This window comes from Mus musculus, chromosome 7, assembly GCF_000001635.26.
Source record: "Mus musculus strain C57BL/6J chromosome 7, GRCm38.p6 C57BL/6J".
NCBI lineage: Eukaryota > Metazoa > Chordata > Mammalia > Rodentia > Muridae > Mus > Mus musculus.
The window spans coordinates 21,957,172-21,970,630 of record NC_000073.6 but is presented as its reverse complement, the minus strand read 5'-3'; positions in this window follow the sequence as shown (position 1 = coordinate 21,970,630).

The following is a 13,459-nucleotide window of genomic DNA, read 5'->3' as shown; positions in this document are numbered from 1 at the left end:
ACCTGAGGAATACCAAATGGCAGAGAAGCACCTGAAAAAATGTTCAACATCCTTAATCATCAGGGAAATGCAAATCAAAACAACACTGAGATTCCACTTCACTCCAGTCAGAATGGCTAAGATCAAAAACTCAGGTGACAGCAGATGCTGGCGAGGATGTGGAGAAAGAGGAACACTCCTCCATTGTTGATGGGATTGCAAGCTTGTACAACCACTCTGGAAATCAGTCTGGCAGTTCCTCAGAAAATTGGACATAGTACTACCGGAGGATCCAGCAATACCTCTCCTGGGCATATATCCAGAAGATGTCCCAACCGGTAAGAAGAACACATGCTCCACTATGTTCATAGCAGCCTTGTTTATAATAGCCAGAAGCTGGAAAGAACCCAGATGCCCCTCAACAGAGGAATGGATACATTTACACAATGGAATACTACTCAGCTATTAAAAAAATGAATTTATTAAATTCCTAGGCAAATGGATGGACCTGGAGGGTATCATCCTGAGTGAAGTAACCCAATCACAAAGGAACTCGCACAATATGTACTCACTGATAAGTGGATATTAGCCCAGAAACTTAGGATACCCAAGATATAGGATACAACTTGCCAAACGCATGAAATTCAAAAAGAACGAAGACCAAAGTGTGGACACTTTACCCTTTCTTAGAAATGGGAACAAAACACCCATATAAGGAGTTACAGAGACAAAATTTGGAGTTGTGACAAAGGATGGACCATCTAGTGATTGCCATATGTAGGGATCCATCCCATAATCAGCTTCCAAATGCTGACACCATTGCATACACTAGCAAGATTTCCCTGAAAGGACCCAGATATAGCTCTCTCTTGTGAGACTATGCCGGGGCCTAGGAAACACAGAAGTGGATGATCACAGTCAGCTATTGGATGGGTCACACGGCCCCTAATGGAGGAGCTAGAGAAATTACCCAAGGAGCTAAAGGGAACTGCAACCCTATAGGTGGAACAACAATATGAACTAACCAGTACCTGGGAGCGCTTTTCTTTAGCTGCATATGTATCAAAAGATGGCCTAGTCGGCCATCACTGCAAAGAGAGGCCCATTGGACTTGCAAACTTTATATGCCCCAGTACAGGGGAACGCCAGGGCCAAAAAGGGGGAGTGGGTGGGTAGGGGATTGGGGGGGTGGGTATGGGGGACCTTTGGGGATAGCATTGAAAATGTAAACGAGGAAAATACCTAATAAAAAAAAGAAAAAGAAAAATGGCATCCATGTCATAGAACAGCACATTACAAAACGCACTGAGGGTTTGCCAGTGTCCTTGAAGTATTTTTTCAACTAAGGTAAGTAGTACAGTAATGGAACTATTACACAATATATTATCAGAAAAATACCCATTAGTGCTGGGAGCCTCCTGGCCCAGGGAGAATACTAGTGGAGTCACAGAGTAGGACTCTGGTAATGGTTTTAAAGTCTGAGAGTCTCAGGGCTTTCTAGCTCGCTGATTGTACTGAAATGCTGGTAACTTTTAAAAGGTCCTAAAAACTTTCTTGCTCTTTCTGAGGGTAAAAGACTGCTAGCTTAGGAGAGTGACACCAGTAGCCTGACAGTGGGGGGTTAGTAATGTGGTCTTTCTTCTATCTCAACGGGAACTGCACAGCTCTAACTTAGCCTGCTGGTCAGAAGTCACAGGAAGAAAAAGGGACACTTAGAGAAGTGGTTATAGAGTTTATTACTAAGTTGTAAAAAGTTTCCTATGAAAGCTATCTAAGGGGAAAAGCAGAAAGATCCTAAGTGGGGAAAAGGAAAATATTCTAGCAAGGAAAAATTCCTCTAGGGAGGGGGAAAGAGAAAAATTCTCTTCTCTTCTCTTCGTCCTCAGTGCTTACACATCTTTCAGAATACATGATCACCTGTTACAAAGTTCATCACAAGTTCACACAAAAAAATCAAACCATAAATTGAAATAGAAGTTTATTTATAGCAATGAATGTTTACAGGCATATCCATTGGGAGTAATTATCTGGCTAACCATCTATCACCTGTCTCAGCTCCACAGGTTCACTGAAGGTTTAAAACCATAACTAAGTGATTAGTGAAGTTTTATATAGATAAACCCAGTTAATATTTTATCTTCTGTTCTAGCACCTATAATAAATTGTTAGTTCCCTTTTATGACCTTTGTTTAATTATTTTACAACCTCTTGGAATGTGCTTTGAGATGGAGAAAGTCTGGTTACTATCTAAGAGCAATTAACTGGTGACACATGGGAAACTGGCAGAGTTCTCTTTGCAGTTTTGACTATCAGAAAAAGACCTAATGGCAGTCCCATTGTAAAAGAGCTTAATGATCACTGATATAATTTTAGGAATTGTTAAAGGATCATCATTAAGAAATCATCTATTTGTCTATATAGCATCACTACTTGACAGTACATTTTCATGGATCTACAGAGATCTGCTTTAGAGGGGTGTGCTATTACTTAGTGATTGTTATATATGTTTAATAATAACAGGAAAAGCATATTAATAGCAGGAATCTTTCTTAAAATGAATCCCTTACAGCCTTGCCTAATAAGGGCAAACCTGTCACAGATTATATAATAATCTGAAGCAGGAGGCCATCTCAGGAAGATAGTTATTAGCTTGCTAATAACTATATAACATGCTATTATATAATTATCTGCTAGTTATTAGCTTGTCCCATTATGGCTCCTGACACATAAGGAAAACAGATGTATTCTGTATCACTTTCCTCCATGTGGGGTTTTGTAATCCATTTCTGCTGAAATACATATAGTCCACCACCAAACACCTCCCAGTTCTAATTTTTGGGTCATATATGAACTACTAATGCCCAGCACCCTTCTCCCTCCACATCAGCAACATGCTCTTCCATTCTACAGTTATTTTATGTTTTCTTAAGGTAACATAAGTCCATTGTGTACATATCTCTGGTGTTAACTTTTGTCACTCGGCATAATGCCACTGGAATCCATCCCAGTTGCAGCACGTGTAAATAGGTTCTATCACTCATGCACAAAATTGTATCTGTCAATTGATATTGTAATCCCACAAAACCCCTATGAACTGAAAAGTCTTGTTTGGTGACCATGTCTCTAGTTTCTTACAGACGTAGATAATATCACTGAGATCTGAATCATCTAAGTATATAATCAGGACTTATCCATTTTACAAGCAGAGCCAGCAGGGCATAAGTATCTCCCATTCCTTCTCTGCTTAACCATGGTTCTATAAGGCATCTCAGTAATGGATTTATGGGCTATGACTCTTCTGAAAGAAACTGTTGAAGTGTGATGCTAACTTCCAAGCACATTGGTTTCCATGTCTCATGCTTTATGACAATATTGAAAAACTTCCCATTTCTACAGTACAACTTCGACACTGTATCTCCTCTCACCTTTTCTCAGCAATGGTATATCAGAGACAGAGTCGTCTCCTGGACTTCTCATTGTTATACTGTTGGACATTCTATTCTCTTTCAGGACTGGAAAGGAACAGTTTTGGAAAGCACAATCAAGTTGTTCTGGACTCAAATGCTTGTGAAGAAATCGACACACCTTTTGCATGCTGCCTCTGAGGTCCTGGGCGGTTGGAAAAGAAATCATCAGCAGAGAATTGATACAAGCATTGGCAATTCACAGGTGATTGAATTCTGACTGAGCTGAATACTCCCTTAGTGTGTGACCTAATATTTGTTTACAACATCTTGTAACATATATATAAATGCTTACATATGCAGCATGTGCATATATATGTACACATATGTGCCTCCATATGTATGTATGTATATATATATATATATATATATATATATATATATATATATACATATATATATATATATATATTCATGTGTACATTTACATTACAAGTGTTTATGTGTGTTTGTGTGTATATGTGTATACGCATCATGTTCATGCAATGCTCACTGAGGCCTAAAAAGGGCAATGGATCGCTTCATTTGTGTTAGAGTTGGCTTGGAGATACCATGTGGGTGCTGAGAATTGAACCCATGTCCTTTTAAAGATAGCAAGTAACTTCAACCACTGATCCATTACTCCAGCACCACCGTAACCAAGTTTCAGACTCTGTGTTACTTTATAAAGGGATCAATGAGTCAAGGAAAAGAAAAACCCCATTCCTTTGTAAAGTCTACATACCAGCAGCCAACTCTCTTTTAAAAGGTGTGTTGTATATATGTTTGTGTCTATTTGTGTAGTGTATGTGCACGGTGAGTGTATGTGTGAGTGTGTATGTGTATTGTATGTGGTGTATGTGTATGTGGCATATATGAGGTATGTGGGTGTATGTGGTGTGTGTATGTGATATGTATGGTGTGTGTATGGTATCTATGTATGTGTGAGTGTATATGTGTTTAGTGGTTGCGTGTGGGGTGTTATGTGGTAGGTGGGCATGTGTTTGTGGAATGTGTGTGTTGTGTGTATTGAAAATGTATGTTTTAGTGTGCATGTATGTGTGTGAAATGTGTGATATGAGTGTGTGTATATGTCTGGTATGTATGTGTGTGGTGTATGTGTGTGATATGTATGGTATGTTTGTATATATGTGGTGTGTGTGTGTGTGTGTGTGTGTGTGTGTGTGTGTGTACTTAGCTGTCCATGGAGAGCAGAAGAGGCTATGAGATTCCCTTGGAAGTATTGATACAGGCAGTTAGATAATTGACAAGGGTATTGGGAACCAAACTCAGATCACTGCAAAAGTAGCAAGTGCTATGAACTGCTAAGCCAACTTCAAGACTCTGAATTTTCCTTTTTAACAAATAGATGAGTTTTAATTGTAAGTGTACAAAATATAGGATGATGTTATGTCACTTTATCCATGGGTGTCTTTTTCCTGGGTTCATGTTCACCTGATCAACTATCATCCTTTGCTGTCTTCCTTGCTCCTTCCTACTAGTCTTCCCTTTCACCTGCACAGTCCATTTCATCCCTATTTGCAGCACACACAGCTAAATATAGATGTCCTATTAGAAGTCACGTGATATTATCTGTGCTTCCCCATTGCACTCATGGTTTCCCTTGGGGTCCAACTTTTCTATATGGGTGTAATATATGTAATATACATGATAATATAGTATATAAAGATTCCCATCCCTCCTCTCCTCACACTCCTTCTCCCCCACAAATCCCTCATTTCACACTCCCCCACACAACCCCATCAACTCATCCTGTGTTTCTCTTTAGAAAAAGGCAGACCTCCCATGGATATCAGCTAGCCATGACTTATCAAGTTGCAGTAAGACTAGGCACACATTATCTTTCCATGAATCCAGCCCTTCAAAGGATAATAACAGAAAAAACCAATACAAGGACAGAAACCACGCACTAGAAGAAGCAAGAAAGAAATCCTTCAACAAACCTAAAAGAAGACAGCCACAAGAACAGAATGCCAACTCTAACAAAAAAAAAATAATAGGAAGCAACAATTACTTTTCCTTAATATCTCTTAATATCAATGGACTCAACTCCCCAGTAAAAAGACATGGACTAACAGACTGGCTACACAAACAGGACCCAACATTTTGCTGCTTACAGGAAACCTATCTCAGGGAAAGAGACAGACAGTACCTCAGAATGAAAGGCTGGAAAACAATTTTGCAAGCAAATGGTCTGAAGAAACAAGCTGGAGTAGCCATTCTAATATCTAATGAAATCGACTTCCAACCCAAAGTTACCAAAAAAGACAAGGAGGGACACTTCATACGCATCAAAGGTAAAATCTTCCAAGAAAATCTCTCAATTCTGAATATCTATGCTCCAAATGCAAGGGCAACCACATTCATTAAAGAAACTTTAGTAAAGTTCAAAGCACATATTGCAGCTCACACAAAAATAGTGGGAAACTTCAACGTAACACTTTCATCAATGGACAGATCATGGAAACAGAAACTAAACAGGGACACAATGAAACTAACAGAAGTTATGAAACAAATGGTTTTAACAGATATCTACAGAACATTTTAACCCGGAAAAAAGGATATATCTTCTTCTCAGGACGTCATGGTACTTTCTGCAAAATTAACTATATAATTGGTCAGAAAACAGGTTTCAAAGATACAAAAATATTTAAAATTGTCCAATGCATCCTATCAGATCACCACGGACTAAGGCTGATCTTCAATAACAAAATAAATAATAGAAAGCCAACATTCACGTGGAAACTGAATCTTCTCAATGATACCTTGGTCAAGGAAGGAATAAAGAAAGAAATTAAGGACTCTGCGGAACTTAGGAAATTAGTCTGAACAGGTGAGAGGGTGCGCCAGAGAACCGGACAGCTTCTGGGACAGGCAGAAGCACAGAGCCGCTGAGGCAGCACCCTTTGCAGGCCGCAGATAGCCGGCCACCATCCGGACCAGAGGACAGGTGTCCGCCTGGCTCAGGAGGCGGCCTCAGCCTCAGCAGCAGCGGTCACCATCTTGGTTCTGGGACTCCGCGGAACTTAGGAATTTAGTCTGCACAGGTGGGAGTCTGCACCACAGAAGCTGACAGCTTCTGGAAACTGCCAAAGCAACACAGCTTCTGAGAAAGGACCTGTTTTGGGCCTTCTTCTTCGGCCAGGAGGAGGTCCAAACACAAGATATCTGTGCACCTTCCCTGTAAGAGAGCTTGCAAGCAGAGAGTGCTCTGAGCACTGAAACTCAGAGGAGAGAATCTGTCTCCCAGGTCTGCTGATAGACGGTAACAGAATCACCAGAAGAACAATCTCTAAACAGAGTCAACTATAACTACTAACTCCAGAGATTACCAGATTGCAAAAGGTAAACGTAGGAATCTTACTAACAGGAACCAAGACCACTCACCATCATCAGAACCCAGCACTCCCACTTTGCCCAGTCCAGGGCACCCCAACACACCCGAAAACCAAGACCTAGATTTAAAAGCATATCTCATGATGATGGTAGAGGACATCAAGAAGAACTTTAATAAATCACTTAAAGAAATACAGGAGAACACTGCTAAAGAGTTACAAGTCCTTAAAGAAAAACAGGAAAACACAATCAAACAGGTAGAAGTCCTTACAGAAAAAGAGGAAAAAACATACAAACAGGTGATGGAAATGAACAAAACCATACTAGACCTAAAAAGGGAAGTAGACACAATAAATAAAACTCAAAGTGAGGCAACACTGGTGATAGAAACCCTAGGAAAGAAATCTGGAACCATCAGCAACAGAATACAAGAGATGGAAGAGAGAATCTCAGGTGCAGAAGATTCCATAGAGAACATCAGCACAACAATCAAAGAAAATGGAAAATGCAAAAAGATCCTAACTCAAAATATCCAGGAAATCCAGGACACAATAAGAAGACCAAACCTACGGATAATGGGAGTGGATGAGAATGAAGATTTACAACTCAAAGGACCAGCAAACATCTTCAACAAAATTATTGAAGAAAACTTCCCAAATCTAAAGAAAGAGATGCCTATGAACATACAAGAAGCCTACAGAACTCCAAATAGACTGGACCAGAAAAGAAATTCCTCCTGACACATAGTAATCAGAACAACAAATGCACTAAATGAAGATAGAATACTAAAAGCAGTAAGGGAAAAAGGTCAAGTAACATATAAAGGCAAGCCTGTCAGAATTACACCAGATTTTTCACCAGAGACTATGAAAGCCAGAAGAGCCTGGACAGATGTTATACAGACACTAAGAGAACACAAATTCCAGCCCAGGCTACTATACCCAGCCACTCTCAATTACCATAGATAGAGAATCCAAAGTATTCCACGACAAAACCAAATTCACACATTATCTCTCCACGAATCCAGCCCTTCAAAGGATAATAACAGAAAAAAAAACAATACAAGAACGGGAACAACGCCCTAGAAAAAACAAGAAGGTAATCCCTCAACAAACCTAAAAGAAGACAGCCACAAGAACAGAATGCCAACTTTAACAACAAAAATAACAGGAAGCAACAATTACTTTTCCTTAATATCTCTTAACATCAATGGTCTCAACTCCCCAATAAAAAGACATAGACTAACAAACTGGCTACACAAACAAGACCCAAAATTTTGCTGCTTACAGGAAACACATCTCAGAGAAAAATATAGACACTACCTCAGAATGAAAGGCTGGAAAACAATTTTCCAAGCAAATGGTATGAAGAAACAAGCTGGAGTAGCCATCCTAATATCTGATAATATTGACTTCCAACCCAAAGTCATCAAAAAAGACAAGGACGGACACTTCATTCTCATCAAAGGTAAAATCCTCCAAGCGGAAATCTCAATTCTGAATATCTATGCTCCAAATACAAGGGCAGCCACATTCATTAAAGAAACTTTAGTAAAGCTCAAAGCACACATTGCACCTCACACAATAATAGTGGGAGACTTCATTCAACACACCACTTTCACCAATGGACAGATCATGGAAACAGAAACTAAACAGGGACACACTGAAACTAACAGAAGTGATGAAACAAATGGATCTGACAGATATCTACAGAACATTTTATCCTAAAACAAAAGGATATACCTTCTTCTCAGCACCTCATGGTACCTTCTCCAAAATTGACCACATAATAGGTCACAAAACAGGCCTCAACAGATTCAAAAATATTGAAATTGTCCCATGTATCCTATCAGATCACCATGCACTAAGGCTGATCTTCAATAACAAAAAAAAAAAAAAAAAAGCTAACACTCACGTGGAAACTGAACAACACTCTTCTCAATGATACCTTGGTCAAGGAAGGAATAAAGAAAGAAATTAAAGACTTTTTAGAGTTTAATGAAAATGAAGCCACAACGTACCCAAACCTTTGGGACACAATGAAAGCATTTCTAAGAGGGAAACTCATAGCTCTGAGTGCCTCCAAGAAGAAACAGGAGAGAGCACATACTAGCAGCTTGACAACACATCTAAAAGCTCTAGAAAAAAAGGAAGCAAATTCACCCAAGAGGAGTAGACGGCAGGAAATAATCAAACTCAGGGGTGAAATCAACCAAGTGGAAACAAGAAGAACTATTCAAAGAATTAACCAAACCAGGAGTTGGTTCTTTGTGAAAATCAACAAGATGGATAAACCCTTAGCTAGACTCACTAGAGGGCACAGGGACAAAATCCTAATTAACAAAATCAGAACTGAAAAGGGAGACATAACAACAGATCCTGAAGAAATCCAAAACAACATCAGATCCTTCTACAAAAGGCTATACTCAACAAAACTGGAAAACCTGGACGAAATGGACAAATTTCTGGACAGATACCAGGTACCAAAGTTAAACCAGGATCAAGTTGATCATATCCCCTAAAGAAATAGAAGCAGTTATTAATAGTCTCCCAGCCAAAAAAAGCCCAGGACCAGACGGGTTTAGTGCAGAGTTCTATCAGACCTTCAAAGAAGATCTAATTCCAGTTCTGCACAAACTATTCCACAAAATAAAAGTAGAGGAAACTATACCCAACTCATTATATGAAGCCACCATTACTCTGATACCTAAACCACAGAAAGATCCAACAAAGATAGAGAACTTCAGACCAATTTCTCTTATGAATATCAATGCAAAAATCCTCAATAAAATTCTTGCTAACCGAATCCAAGAACACATTAAAGCAATCATCCATCCTGACCAAGTAGGTTTTATTCCAGGGATCAGGGATGGTTTAATATACGAAAATCCATCAATGTAATCCATTATATAAACAATCTCAAAGACAAAACCCACATGATCATCTCGTTAGATGCAGAAAAAGCATTTGACAAGATCCAACACCCATTCATAATAAAAGTCTTGGAAAGATCAGGAATTCAAGGCCCATACTTAAACATGATAAAAGCAATCTACAGCAAACCAGTAGCCAACATCAAAGTAAACTGTGAGAACCTGGAAGCAATCCCACTAAAATCAGGGACTAGACAAGGCTCCCACTTTATCCCTACCTATTTAACATTGTACTTGAAGTCCTAGCCAGAGGAATTCGACTACAAAAGGAGATCAAGGGGATACAAATTGGAAAAGATGAAGTCAAAATATCACTTTTTGCAGATGATATGATAGTATATATAAATGACCCTAAAAATTCCACCAGAGAACGCCTAAAACTGATAAACAGCGTCAGTGAAGTAGCTGGATATAAAATTAACTCAAACAAGTCAATGGCCTTTCTGTACACAAAGGATAAACAGGCTGAGAAAGAAATTAGGGAAACAACACCCTTCTCAATAGTCACAAATAATATAAAATACCTTGGCGTGACTCTAACTAAGGAAGTGAAAGGTCTGTATGATAAAAACTTCAAGTCTCTGAAGAAAGAAATTAAAGAAGATCTCAGAAGATGGAAAGATCTCCCATGCTCATGGATTGGCAGGATCAACATTGTAAAAATGGCTAACTTGCCAAAAGCAATCTACAGGTTCAATGCAATCCCCATCAAAATTCCAACTCAATTCTTCAACAAATTAGAAGGAGCAATTTGCAAATTCATCTGGAATAACAAAAAACCTAGGATAGCAAAAACTCTTCTCAAGGATAAAAGAACCTCTGGTGGAATCACCATGCCTGACCTAAAGCTTTACTACAGAGCAATTGTGATAAAAACTGCATGGTACTGGTATAGAGACAGACAAGTAGGCCAATGGAATAGAATTGAAGACCCAGAAAGGAACCCACACACCTATGGTCACTTGATCTTCGACAAGGGAGCAAAAACCATCCAGTGGAAGAAAGACAGCATTTTCAACAATTGGTGATGGCACAACTGGTTGTTATCATGTAGAAGAATGCGAATTGATCCATACTTATCTCCTTGTACTAAGGTCAAATCTAAGTGGATCAAGGAACTTCACATAAAACCAGAGACACTGAAACTTATAGAGGAGAAAGTGTCGAAAAGCCTTGAAGATATGGGCACAGGGGAAAAATTCCTGAACAGAACAGCAATGGCTTGTGCTGTAAGATCGAGAATTGGCAAATGGGACCTAATGAAACTCCAAAGTTTCTGCAAGGCAAAAGACACCGTCAATAAGACAAAAAGACCACCAACAGGTTGGGAAAGGATCTTTACCTATCCTAAATCAGAAAGGAGACTAATATCCAACATATATAAAGAACTCAAGAAGATGGACTTCAGAAAATCAAATAACCCCATTAAAAAATGGGGCTCAGAACTGAACAAAGAATTCTCACCTGAGGAATACCGAATGGCAGAGAAGCACCTGAAAAAATGTTCAACATCCTTAATCATCAGGGAAATGCAAATCAAAACAACCCTGAGATTCTACCTCACACCAGTCAGAATGGCTAAGATCAAAAATTCAGGTGACAGCAGATGCTGGCGTGGATGTGGAGAAAGAGGAACACTCCTCCATTGTTGGTGGGATTGCAAGCTTGTACAACTACTCTGGAAATCAGTCTGGCGGTTCCTCAGAAAATTGGACATAGTACTACCGGAGGATCCAGCAATACCTCTCCTGGGCATATATCTAGAAGATGCCCCAACTGGTTAGAAGGACACATGGTCCACTATGTTCATAGCAGCCTTATTTATAATAGCCAGATGCTGGAAAGAACCCAGATGCCCCTCAACAGAGGAATGGATACAGAAAATGTGGTACATCTACACAATGGAGTACTACTCAGCTATTAAAAAGAATGTATTTATGAAATTCTTAGCCAAATGGATGGACCTGTAGGGCATCATCCTGAGTGAGGTAACACATTCACAAAGGAACTCACACAATATGTACTCACTGATAAGTGGACATTAGCCCAAAACCTAGGATACCCAAGATATAAGATACAATTTGCTAAACACATGAAAATCAAGAAAAATGAAGACTGAAGTTTAGACACTATGCCCCTCCTTAGAAGTGGGAACAAAACACCCTTGGAAGGAGTTACAGAGACAAAGTTTGAAGCTGAGATGAAAGGATGGACCATGTAGAGACGGCCATATCCAGGGATCCACCCCATAATCAGCATCCAAACGCTGACACCATTGCATACACTAGCAAGATTTTATCGAAAGGACCCAGATGTAGCTGTCTCTTGTGAGTCTATGCCGGGGCCTAGCAAACACAGAAGTGGATGCTCACAGTCAGCTAATGGATGGATCACAGGGCTCCCAATGGAGGAGCTAGAGAAAGTACCCAAGGAGCTAAAGGGATCTGCAACCCTATAGGTGGAACAACATTATGAACTAACCAGTACCCCGGAGCTCTTGACTCTAGCTGCATATGTATCAAAAGATGGCCTAATCGGCCATCACTGGAAAGAGAGGCCCATTGGACACGTAAACTTTGTATGCCCCAGTACAGGGGAACGCCAGGGCCAAAAAGGGGGAGTGGGTGTGTAGGGGAATGGGGGTGGGTGGGTATGGGGGACTTTTGGTATAGCATTGGAAATGTAAATGAGCCAAATACCTAATAAAAAATGGAAAAAAAAGAATGTTTACAAAGGAAAAAATAAATAAATAAAATAAATAACTTTTTAAAAAAGAACTGTAGTCCTCCATATTCATTCCCACCTTCCTTTTCTGTCACTAGCCACAAACAAGGAACCATTATCCTTGCCTCTAAGTCCTAACCATCTTTGAACTTTTATTGTGAGGTTCGCATACATATGTTTATAAATGACATCCTTTTGAATCAAATTCATGCCACCAACAATCTCTGAGCTCCATCTAGATATGATCAATAACTACGGGATTTTCACCTAGCTTACTGTCAGTCAGAATTTCAACTTTTCAGGTATGAACACCTGCTATGAACACTTGTTCAGGAGGCAAATCAAGTCATGTAACATAGATAGAACATATGCTTAGCATAGACAGAACATGTGCTTAGCATAGATAGAACATGTGCTTAGCATAGACAGAACATGTGCTTAGCATAGATAGAACATGTGCTTAGCATAGACAGAACATGTGCTTAGCATAGATAGAACATGTGCTTAGCATAGACAGAACATGTGCTTAGCATAGACAGAACATATGCTTAGCATAAATAGAACATGTGCTTAGCATAGATAGAACATATGCTTAGCATAGACAGAACATATGCTTAGCATAGATAGAACATGTGCTTAACATAGATAGAACATGTACTTAGCATAGATAGAACATGTGCTTAGCAGAAGAGTGCTGGCGTCAGAAGCTGTGAAATCTGAACAGAATCAATGCTTTCCAAAATGGATACACCCATGTAGAAATTAATTCTCACATTCCACAATCAGTTCAATTTTTTTAAAAATTAGACTTACTCATTTTTAAACTTCACATGTGAGTGTTTTGCCTGCATGTGTCCATGTACCAGATACCTGCAGATGTCATAAGGTATAAGAGCCTGTGGAATTAGAGTTGCGGATGGTAGTGAACCACCACATGGGTGCCAAGGGTTGAACTCTGGTCTCTGGAAGAGCAACAATAGCTCCCAACAACCCACTGTTTTACATTATTATAAATTACATTAAT